Source organism: Cebus imitator, unplaced genomic scaffold (genome assembly GCF_001604975.1).
Source record: "Cebus imitator isolate Cc_AM_T3 unplaced genomic scaffold, Cebus_imitator-1.0 Scaffold200, whole genome shotgun sequence".
Lineage (NCBI taxonomy): Eukaryota > Metazoa > Chordata > Mammalia > Primates > Cebidae > Cebus > Cebus imitator.
The window spans coordinates 2,668,408-2,679,186 of record NW_016107515.1 but is presented as its reverse complement, the minus strand read 5'-3'; the positions used below and the strand labels follow the sequence as shown (position 1 = coordinate 2,679,186).

The following is a 10,779-nucleotide window of genomic DNA, read 5'->3' as shown; positions in this document are numbered from 1 at the left end:
ACAAAGCAGCCGCACGGGGCAAAGCCGCGGCGCTGGCCGGCACAGCCGCGCTGGCCGAAAACAGCCGCGCTGGCGACCGTGGAGCACCTCTGCCCGGGAATTTCCTAGTCTGTGGGCAATAAAAACACGGCGTCCACTCACCCTCTGCGCTTTCACTGGGAGCTGCAATCCTGAGCTGTTCCTAAACGGCCATCTTGGATCCAGACCCCTATTATATGTTTTTATATATAATATATAGTATATGTTTTTATATATAATATATAGTATATATGTTTTATATAAATATGTTATAAATAAAAATATATTTATATATTATATAATATATATAAGTATATAATATATATTTACATAATATATACTATATATACAGTATATATTATATATAATATGTAACATATATTTTAGTTATGTATTATGTTATATAGATAAATATATGTTATATAACATATATATACACACATTCTCGTACCATAGGCGAAGCACCTGAAATGCTTTTTATTTCCCTGATACTTCTATGTTTTGTTCAAATTGTTCTACTTGCCCAGCATTCTCTTCCGCCTTCTCCAGCTGTCAAACTCCTACACACCCTTCAAAGCCCAGGTCACAGATCCTCTCCCTGACAAGGATTCCAGTTGAAGGAGATTACACTGCTACTTCCTTGCCTCCCATCACACCCTGTAGGACTAGTGTAGCACTTAACATTGCTTGGTGCTTGGTGGCTTTCCCACACGTTCATCTCTTCCCAGGGATGGGAAAGTCCTCACATGCAGCAGGTATACCTTTCAGTCCTGTACGTAAAGTGGGCACTCAGGAAGTGCTTGCTAAGTCAAAGACTCAACTTGGGAGGCCCAGCCCCTCGTCAGGAAGCAGTGAAGAACAGAGCTGGGAAAGAGTTGTCGTGGGCATGGGGAGTATGTGAGGTCATACGCTGTTCCTGGCTCACGGAGGTGACCCATGATTGTCGCTGCAGCGATGACTGTCACCCCTACTGTTACTGTGCTGTTACTGATCTCAGCCCTTCCTTTACCTGACCCCTTCCCTAGTCTCGTAGATGAGGGTCCAGCCTGCCTCATGGATCCCAGAATTTGCTCACTGTCACTGCCTGGAACATCCAGGCAGGATCCAGTCCCACTCGTAGGAGAGGAAGGCAAAGGGCGCTGTCCCTCCAGCCCCTTCCCTCCCCTCCCGCAGGACAGATCCTCCTGCCTTACTTCATCTGCAGATGCTGGCAAAGCCGGTTCCAGCCCTTGCCTCTGAGGCAGGGAAACAGATTCCAATTAAGACTTATGGAAATTGGCCTCATTTTACAAGCAATTGGGTTGTGAAATGAAGCGGGCATTAAGGTTTACAAGCTAGACTGGCGAAGGAGCCAGCAGACCTTACTGCCACTGACTGTCAGGAGGCATCTTCCCCAGTTACTCAACAGTTGTGTGGAGTGTGTGAGAAGCCAGCACAGATCCTGCCCTCCACACCTGGCGGTGGAAGAAATGCCCATTCATTTGTCTTCTTAAAACCAAGGAGGGGCTGTGGGAGGGCACAGGAGCACCTCTCTCCTGACAGGCTTTCCCCTTCTCTAGCCTTATGCGAGAATCTGGGGGATTTTAGGTGATGCCGAGAAAATGGGGAAAGAAATCACATTCAGAGACCTCAGCTCACAGCTGGGATCCCCACGCAGCTGAGACATCTCCAGGAAATCACTTGGGTTCAATGGCGGAACTTACCACTTCAAGCTGTCACCTGGTGGGAGAGGGTGGTGGCCGGTAGTAACAAGTTCTCCCGACTGGATCCAAGCAGAGAGGAGGCCTCCTCATTTCCTTCTCAGCCAAGCCCACGGGGGCCCTGGAAGACAGAGGTTGCTGGGGCACCCAGGGTCTACTTGGGCTGAGCTCCCCAGACCTGGTGCAAGGAAGCCAGGCATTCCCCCCAAGGCTCTGCCGCTTACCCAGCAGGACTCATGAGCTCAGCACCTTTCTGGACTTGAGGAGATGGCTCTGTTTTTGCCCTTTGCCCTCCATGCTTCCTCCTGCCTCTGCCTCCCCACTGACAGCTGCCTCTGCCGTCCCCTGGGACATCCCACTCTCTTCTCAAAGGCTCAGGCCTGAGAGGCTGCTGGTGGGCAGATTCCATCTCATGGCTGAGCTGTTTGGTCTCAATGGCATTTTCTCTCTCTCTCTCTCTCTCTCTCTTTCAGTCTCTCTCTCTCTCTTTTTTCTTTTCCACATTGAGCCATCTTCTTATAGTTGAGGTTTTCATATTAAAAAGCAAGTTGCTGGGTTCTCTTTAAAAGTAGGGCAATCTGGCGGTTCTGGGCTTGTGCAGAAACAATTAGATAGAGCTAAAAACAGAGGTTTTTTATAAAGCCTGAGCTCCCAACAGTCAAAGGACTTATCACCCCTTTAAAAAAAACCCTTCATGTGCTCATTTATATCAAGTCCTGCCCTTGCAGACATGTATTGTAGGTTTTAACTAGAAACAAGAGGATTAGCTTTATTTAAACAGCAAAACTGCTTAAATGAGATAATATGTGTATTTGGAATGGCGCCTGGCACCTAACCTAATCCTTAGTTAATATTTATTGTGCAAATGATCTCGATTATTAAAAAGACAGGCCAGCTGGACACAACAAGAATACTATCTCAGAGCTGGCACTTGAGGGCTCAGTAGAATATTCATGGCTTGGGGAGGGGCGCTATGATATGAGCCCACATAATCAGAGAAGTTCAGATGGGACATGAGAACCACGTGGTAGCCTAAATCCAGAGAGACTAAAGCTGGGCTCAGGCTCTGAAGCTGTCAAGTGTTCATTTCTGGAAATTAGAAAGTGATGGCGTGTTATCCCAAGAGACCCCTGGGACAGCATGCAGTGAGCAACCATTCACAGAGACCACCTTGAACCAGGCTCTTTCCCTACATTTTGTTATTATATCCTCACTACAAACTTGTGAGGTGGAAATTAATATCCCCATTTTACAGATGGGTAAACTATCTAGTGAGGGTGACAGATATTATTGAAATGACCACAAGAATAAATATAAATGAGATAAATTCTCTCCGAAGGAAAGGAATAGGGATTTACAAAGGTATAAAGCAAAAAAAAAATGGGCCTGGTCTAAGTGATGAGGGAGTATTTCTTTAAAGAAGTGACATTTAAGCTGAGATCTGAGGGATTAAAGGAGTGTTACATAGGAGAAGATTGGGCAGGAGGGAAATATTCTCCATGGCTCTCAATCCCAGATGCACACTTGAACCACTTGAGGTTCACACACACAAAGAAAGTATCATGACCTGGTACAGTCTCAGTCTAATCAAATCAGTAGAACCCAGGTACCAATGTTTTTATTTTTATTTTATTTATTTATTTATTTATTTTGAGACAGAGTCTTGCTCTGTGACCCAGGCTGGAGTGCAGTGGTGTGATCTTGGCTCACTGCAACTTCCTCCTCCTGGGTTCAAGTGATTTTTCTGCCTTGGCCTCCTGAGTAGCTGGGACTACAGCCACCACCATCACATCTGGCTAATTTTTGTATTTTTAGTAGAGGTGGGTTTCACGTTGTTGGCCAGGCTGGTCTCAAACCCCTGGCCTCAGGTGATCCACCCACCTTGGCCCCGCAAAGTGCTGGGATTACAGATGTGAGCCACCACATCCTGCTGGTACCAATGGTTTTAAAAGCTTCATGGTTGAACCACTGAAATGAAACAAAAAGTAAATCCAGAGCTCATGCAGTCTAGCAAAACAGTAGCCATTAATAGCTCTTGAGTAAACAGAGTAGGTGCTCAGTAATCATGAGCAGGTAGCCCATCAGCATCCTTGTCATCACCACTGCCTCTGCCTCCTCAAGATCATTTGGTAGCCTAAGTCCAATGTCAAAGGAATAAAGAAAACCCGCCTCTGTTGAGGGCTTGCTATGCATCATGCACTATGCTAAAGTCTTCATTTTGTTTCATTTAACCCTTACCAAAACCCTTATTATTTTACAGATGAGGACACTGAGGCTTAGAACAAGGCACCAATTTGCCCAGGATTTCACAGCTCATCAGGGCAGTGGGGGACCGTCTTTCAGGCCCACCTGGCTATAGAGGCCGCAGTCTTTCCCCGTCTCCACGCACAGCGGCCTCCTGCCCACTTTAGCCCCCATTTCCCAGCCCGAATGCCTTGATTGGGCCGCATTGCTTTGGCCTGGCCACAAAAAGAGTTTTGCAGATTTGTGCCCACTTTTCTTATCACGGTTAAGAAAAAGGACCAAAGTTGAACCAAGCTCTCTAGGTTCAAATCCTACTTACTGGTTGTGGGACCCCAAACTATTTGTGGAACTTCTTTGAGCCTCAATTTTTTGTTTTCTATAACATGAGAATACTATCCGTACCTCCCTCATACATTTCTTATGAAGATTAAGTATGTATGTGTTAAGATTCGTATTGACAATTACGCATGCATGCATATACATACAAGGTTAAGTAGTGTGTAAGCACACACATTTAGAATACGGCATGAAATATAGTCAGTGTTCAGTTAATGACAAGTACTGTTAATATTATCCTATGGGCTGGAGTGAGAGGGCCGCTGGGGTTTTGCTTTCCAGCCCCCAATCCGGCAGCATCCTGGATAGGGTATCATCATAGCCCTCCTAGGAGACCAGGATAGGGAACTGTAAGAGCACTCAGGTGAAGGTAGGATGTGCACCAGGGAAGCTCAGGGGGAAGCTGCTGTCTTTCCTGGTCCCTGAAGACCAGGAGCAGCACCAGGGACCTGGGTTGACAGGGAAGTGCAGGGGGTGGTTGAGGGGTAAGATGATGATCAACCTCCTCTAAAAACAAGCTGGGGCTTGGTGCGGTGGCTCATGCCTGTAATCCCAGCACTTTGGGAGGCTGAGGTAGGTGAATCAGCTGAGGTTAGGAGTTCCAGACCAGCCTGGCTAATATGGTCCCTACTAAAAATACAAAAATTAGACAGGCATGGTGGCGCAAGTCTGTAATCCCAGCTACTCAGGAGGCTGAGGCAGGAGAATCGCTTGAAACCAGGAGAAGGCTGCAGTGAGCCAAGATGGCACCACTGCACTCCAGCCTGGGGGACAGAGAGAGACTCCATCTCAATAAATAAAAAACAGGATGGAAGGGAGTGCCCAGCTCTCAGTCAGCTGCCGGCCCACGGCCTTGGCCACCACTGATGTAGACTTGTCTGGGCTGGGGCAGAAGGGGGCCAGCGTAAGGTCTTCAGACAATTCCCTGCACCCCCCCCCCCCCCCCCGGTGGCCTGGATTGAGGCCCGCCCAGCCCAGGGAGCCAGCCCCGGCCAGCTGCAGCCAGTACCACTGATGACCAGCAGAGGGCAGCACAGGCCACAGGCTGGCTTTTTCTTGGTGAAATTTTGCTACAACGTGTTAGCCTCTTGGGTTTAGCGTCTCCCTGTTCTTCCTCTGCAGGCCAGGGAAGTCCTGGACATGATCACAGGCACCCTGCCTCATCCTCAAATTCTGAGGTCTTTCTGAACTGTGTTAGCATATTTCAGAGCTTCACTGCAAACCAGAAATGGGACTTTGAACTCACATTCCAGAGCAGAGAGCCCCAGGGCATGTAGGTGCAGAGAGCACTCCTCCAAACCTCCTCATCTGGAGAGCGGGGCGGGAAGGGACGTTTTTAGGGCTTTTTTGCAAGCTCACCAGGGGCCAGGTGAGCTATCTGCCCATGCCATTCTCTCCCAGGAGGAGGAAGTGTCAGACGATGCTGAAGGTGCGGGCTCTGGAAGGGAACGGGGCTGTGCTTAAGCCTGCCTTGTTACAGGATTATGGACAAGCCTTCTCTAATCCCTGTGGAGTCGTGGATAAAATCCGTACCCCACGGGGTTATAGGAGAACTGAGTGAAGGACCGCATGCACAGAGCCCAGCAAGGTGCTCAGGAAGCCAAGCAATTGTTTTTCAGGTTACATCTTGAGGAGACCACCCAGAGGACCTTTTTCCAAGGACCAGTACCCAGAATTCCTCTCCCTTTCCTACATCATTTGCTTTCACGCACAGGGAGGCCAGCACTGCCTGAGCCAGGCCATCCCTTTCTTAAGCCAGGGCCTGAAAACTGCTGCAGGGGTGCTCCCTTGATCTCCATCGGACACCCCCATGCCTGCCCACTACCCCCATAGCCATTCATTGACCAAGCCCCTGCCCTCATCCCAATCTTTTGTCAAGTACACATGCATCTTCAAGCCACCCTACAGGACTGTGGAGCCGAGAAGGTGTGGGGTTGAGTGTCTACCTTTCCACAAGCTCTCCAGGGGGTTCTGAGGTCCATGGAATCAAATAGCTACCACTCTAGGCAATGAGATGGGGAAATAGTATTCTAAAACAATTAATGTAGGCCCATGAAGGGGGCAGGAGAGCTATTATGTAAATTCTGGCTATTCAAGGTTATTCATGTGCAGGAGAGACTGTAGACGCTGGGAAAAGGATGCCCACAATATTAGGCAGTCAGAAGGCTGCCCTGCAGGGCCTGTTTCTGCTAGGCCTGGTGAGCAGAAAGGTCTCAGGGACAGCTTTAGAGGAATGACAGGCCTCTTGCTGGGTCAGAGGGCACAGCTGCCAAGACTGAGGCCAGAACTAGGAAGATCCACCCGTCCGGCTCAGTGGTTCTCAATCTTGGGTCAGCACTGGAATCCCTAGGAGAGCTCACGAAAACCTCAAGAGCCGCTGGCTCCGCCCCCAGAGTTGACCTCAGTAAATCTTAGATGAGGCCAGAGAAACTGCATTTCAACAAGTTGCCCGGTGCTGAAGCACGTGTGCATGCGTGCGTGCGTGCCTGTGTGTGTTCCCGTTTTCTGCTTTCTGTAGTGTTTCAGCTCAGACTTCCTGACGGGGGGCCCATTCTTGGTCAGAGGCCCAGTCTAAACCTAGAATAGCAATATATGCTCAGGTCTTTGGAGCATGCAAGCCTTCTCAAGGCCGTTGTTTCCAGGTCCCACAACAGCCCCATAAGCTGGTTTTAAAAGTGCAGCTAGGGGAAAATATTTCTTCCCTCATCCATCAGTAGGTTCATGGCTGAGGCACCTGTAACAAAAGACAGACTCACAAGAGAAAAGCGTACCAAGTAATTTAAGTTTTGTGTGACATGGCAGCCTTTAGAAATGAAGACCCAAAGAAACAGGGAAATCTGTGTGATTTTTTTGCTGTCTGATGAAGAAGCAGGTAACTGGAGAAGTATAACTGGACGAGGCGGTATGATTTGATGTGATGATCTAGGTGGCATTTAGAAGGCCTGTTTGTTCAGATTCTTCTCTGCATCCCTGCAACTTCATGGAGAAGGATTTTCCTTCCCTGTGGGTCCTCTTTTTTTTTTTTTTTTTTTTTTTTTTTTTGAGACGGGGTTTCACTCTTGTTACCCACACTGGAGTGCAGTGGCACGATCTCGGCTCACCTCAACCTCCGCCTCCTGGGTTCAAGCAATTCTCCTGCCTCAGCCCCCCGAGTACCTGAGGCTACAGGCATGTGCCACCATGCCCAGCTTATTTTTGTATTTTTAGTAGAGACAGAGTTTCACCATGTTGACCAGGATGGTCTCAATCTCTTGACCTTGTGATCCACCTGCCTCGGCTTCCCAAAGTGCTGGGATTATAGGTGTGAGCCACCGCGCCCATCCGGGAAGGCACCTCTTAAAGGAAGGTCTCATGCCCCACTTGAGGAGAAGGTCAGGAATTTCTTTTATGGCCTGCTTCAGGGGAGAAGGGCAGGAGAAGGTCAGAGAGTGACCTTCCCGCTGTTGCGCTTTTCTCAAATGCCAAGGTGGCAGATCTGGGACTGTGTGTCCAGAACTCTGTCACATCCATGGCCGTCTGCGTGCCTGCCACCCACGGCCACAAATGTGTATTGACTTGTAAGATCCACAAAATGAACCGTCAAATCTGAGCTCGCCCCCACTTGAGAGACCCAGAGATGAGCCAAGAGACAGGATGCAACCTTCCCAAGCGAGCAGAGCCAAGATTTGAACCAGGGCTGTTAGGTCCATGAGCAAGGGCTTGAAATCCCGTGCAGCACAGGCATCTCCCTCAGCAGGCTCAGCGACAGGAGCTCCACTGGCCCACTGGCCGGAGCAGAATGGACCCTCCCCTTCAAAGCGGGACTTGAGCCCTGAGCAGCCACTCTGGACAGGGTCCACAGAGAAAGGCGATCCTCCAGTCCGCCATGCTTCCTCTGACCTCTTTGCTCTCTCAGATGGAACTGCAAGAAGATCTCAAATCATCCCAGGTCTCCCCTACTTCTGGGCCTTTGCTCAGCCTTCAGAGCAGCACAGTGGTGATCTCCTGTGTCCCTCAGCCCCGAGCCATCAGCACATGACCCAACAAACCTGGGGCCACCAAGAAAAGCTCCTTCCCCAGATTTAGCTCTGAGGCCAGTCACCCAATTTCACACCTGATTTCATACCCTCTGTCCCTCCGCAGACCCCCTGCCTGCTCCCCACTGTCCTTCCGGGCACCAGCCTTGGTATTTCCAGAAACGCATGCAGAGGCTCAAGGCTTGGAGGACTGCTTCATCAACAGGCTCTGGAAGGCTCTCTGACCCTGGTGGAATTTGGCTATCTCCGTCCGTCCAGATGTTACTTAAGCCCCGAACCTCCCCCCATTGTTAGCAGCTTCTTCCCACACAGGCTGTCGCCCCCTTCTCCCTCAGCCTTGACCCCAGGCCAGCGCTGAGCTTTTCCCGACAGCCCCTTGGGTTGCTGTAGACGGGGCTCTAGTGTTCAAACTCTGGCTTGAGCTCAGAGCAGGGCCCACTCTGGGCTTGAAAGTACCTTATGTGGGGACAGCAGGCCACACTGGAGGGCTGAGAGGGTCTCCTGGCCCAGGCTGAGGAGCTGGCCCAGAGGCAGCCCTAGCCTCCTTGCCACTCCCCTGAAATCAATTCCTCATTGGAGGGAACTTTCTAAAATAAAATGTTTAAAATTGCCAAAGACCTGCCCGGCTTAAAGCCTTTGCAAGACTGCCCTCGGCCCCAGCATGAAACCCAAGCTCCTCTCCTTCCTGGCTGCCAAGGCCTCAGGCCACTTGCCCACCCCACCAGCCTCACCACAACCCCTTAGCCTTCCCCTGTCTTGGGGCAGGGCAGGGTGGGGCAAGGGAGGGGGAGCTACACTACGTTGTAAAGTCAACCTGTACTTTTTCTTACCCCCAAGCCATTGTTCAGCCTCCTCCCTTGGTCTAGAACACTCCGTGTATCTGACTTCTACATGTTTCTTCCTTCAGGAAGCCCTCCCTGATGCCCCATCCCCCCTCCAAGGAGTGCCCAGCATCCAGAGCACCCTGCACCACATCGTGTGCTGGAATCCTCCCTATCATACTTCCCTGTCCTTGGACACTGCATGTGGGCCTGTCAATACGCCACCTAGACCCCTCGGGTGCCTTTCACCATTTCTCAGCACTCTTCACCTGGCTTCTGTGAGTTTTTGCTTCTAAGAGTCTATTGGGAAGAAAATATTCCCTCTGTATCAACCTAGATCCTAGTCGTGGGGTGGAGGGCTGCAAATTAACTGACAATGGACAGATTCACAGGAGAAAAAAATCAGTTGTGCTCACTTGCCTGGGAAGACTGAACAGCTGGGAATCAGGGCTACTATATCCACTTAATAAACCCTGAGAAGCTGGTGGGGTTAGGGCTGCTGTGGGGGCTCAGGAACCAATCAGAAGCTTTCAACGTTCACCTCCCATGCCCGGCTCCCGGACCCCATGCGGCCAGATGCAAGCAGGAAAGAGACTTTAATTTCACAAATTGCAGCATTTATGAAGCTCGGCAGGCCACCTGGCAGGTAGGCACCAGTGAGGGACAAGGGCCCCAGGCTGGGCTGCCTTCCAGGCAGGTCCCCTGGGCACGGGCCACTGCAGCTCGCTCCTGCAGTGTATCAGGAGATCCTGGCACTATGTGGGGGGCGGGGAGGGGCGGGGCGCAGAGCTCAGCATCCGCCCACCTGGTGCTGCGCTGCCGCTCCACAAGTAGGAGGCTAGATGCCTGCTGGGCAGAAGGCGGAGTCCACCCTGACCACTTTGTGGGGCTCATCCTCGCCAGCCTTGGGGGCAATGGCAGGCCGCTGTGAAGCCTGCGGCAGCCTGAGGACCCCTCAGCCTCCCTACTCCCAGGTCGAACCTAAAGGAGCAGGCCTGGCAAGTCCCTAAGGCTTCCAGCGTCGTTGCCCTCCCCAGGCTTGGCAGTGCCAGCCCACAATTCAGTCATAGGACACCAGGTGGGCTCCTTTCTTGCGGGCCTGGGGCAGGCTGCTGAGAAGAAATGGGCTGGCAGCCTGGAGGGGGCTTAGAGCCTGGAGGAGTGGCCCATCCCTTCCTTCATACAACCAGGGTATGGCTGGCTATCCACAGGCGGCCATCCTCAAGCTACGGGCTGAGTTCTGTCTTCCCCAAACTCACATGCTGAAGGCCTAACCCATGGGACCTTGGAGTGGGACTGTATTTGGAGATAGGGCCTTTAAAGGGGTAATTATATTAAAGGGATGTCGTTAGGGTAAGCCCTCATCCAATATGACTGGTATCTTTGTGAGAAGAGAATAAGACATAAACACACACAGAGGTAAGACCATGTGAAGACTCAGAAGGAAGGCTGCCGTCTGCAAGCCAAGGAGAGAGGCCTCAGGGGAAACCAGCCTGCTGACACCTTCATCTCAGACTTCCAAGCTCCTGAACTGGGAGGATATGAATTTTCGTTTAAGCTGCCCGGTCTGCTGCACCTTGTGATATCAGCCTGAGCAAACCAATGCACATTGGCCCTGATAGCTAAACAGAAAAGTGCGATAAG

General features: G+C 50.7%; 1 protein-coding gene and 1 long non-coding RNA gene across 3 annotated transcripts in view; one reads left to right on the top strand and one right to left on the bottom strand.

Annotated features, from left to right (window-relative positions):
• KCNIP1 (potassium voltage-gated channel interacting protein 1) overlaps positions 1–10,779 on the top strand; it is a 390,129-nt gene that overhangs the window by 83,500 nt on the left and 295,850 nt on the right. The window lies entirely within an intron of this gene.
• LOC119473996 lies at positions 3,977–10,645 on the bottom strand. Its single transcript, XR_005203277.1, has 3 exons — positions 10,547–10,645; positions 9,385–9,389; positions 3,977–3,987 (listed from the first exon to the last, which is right to left on the bottom strand). It is a non-coding gene; the product is annotated as an uncharacterized LOC119473996 (long non-coding RNA).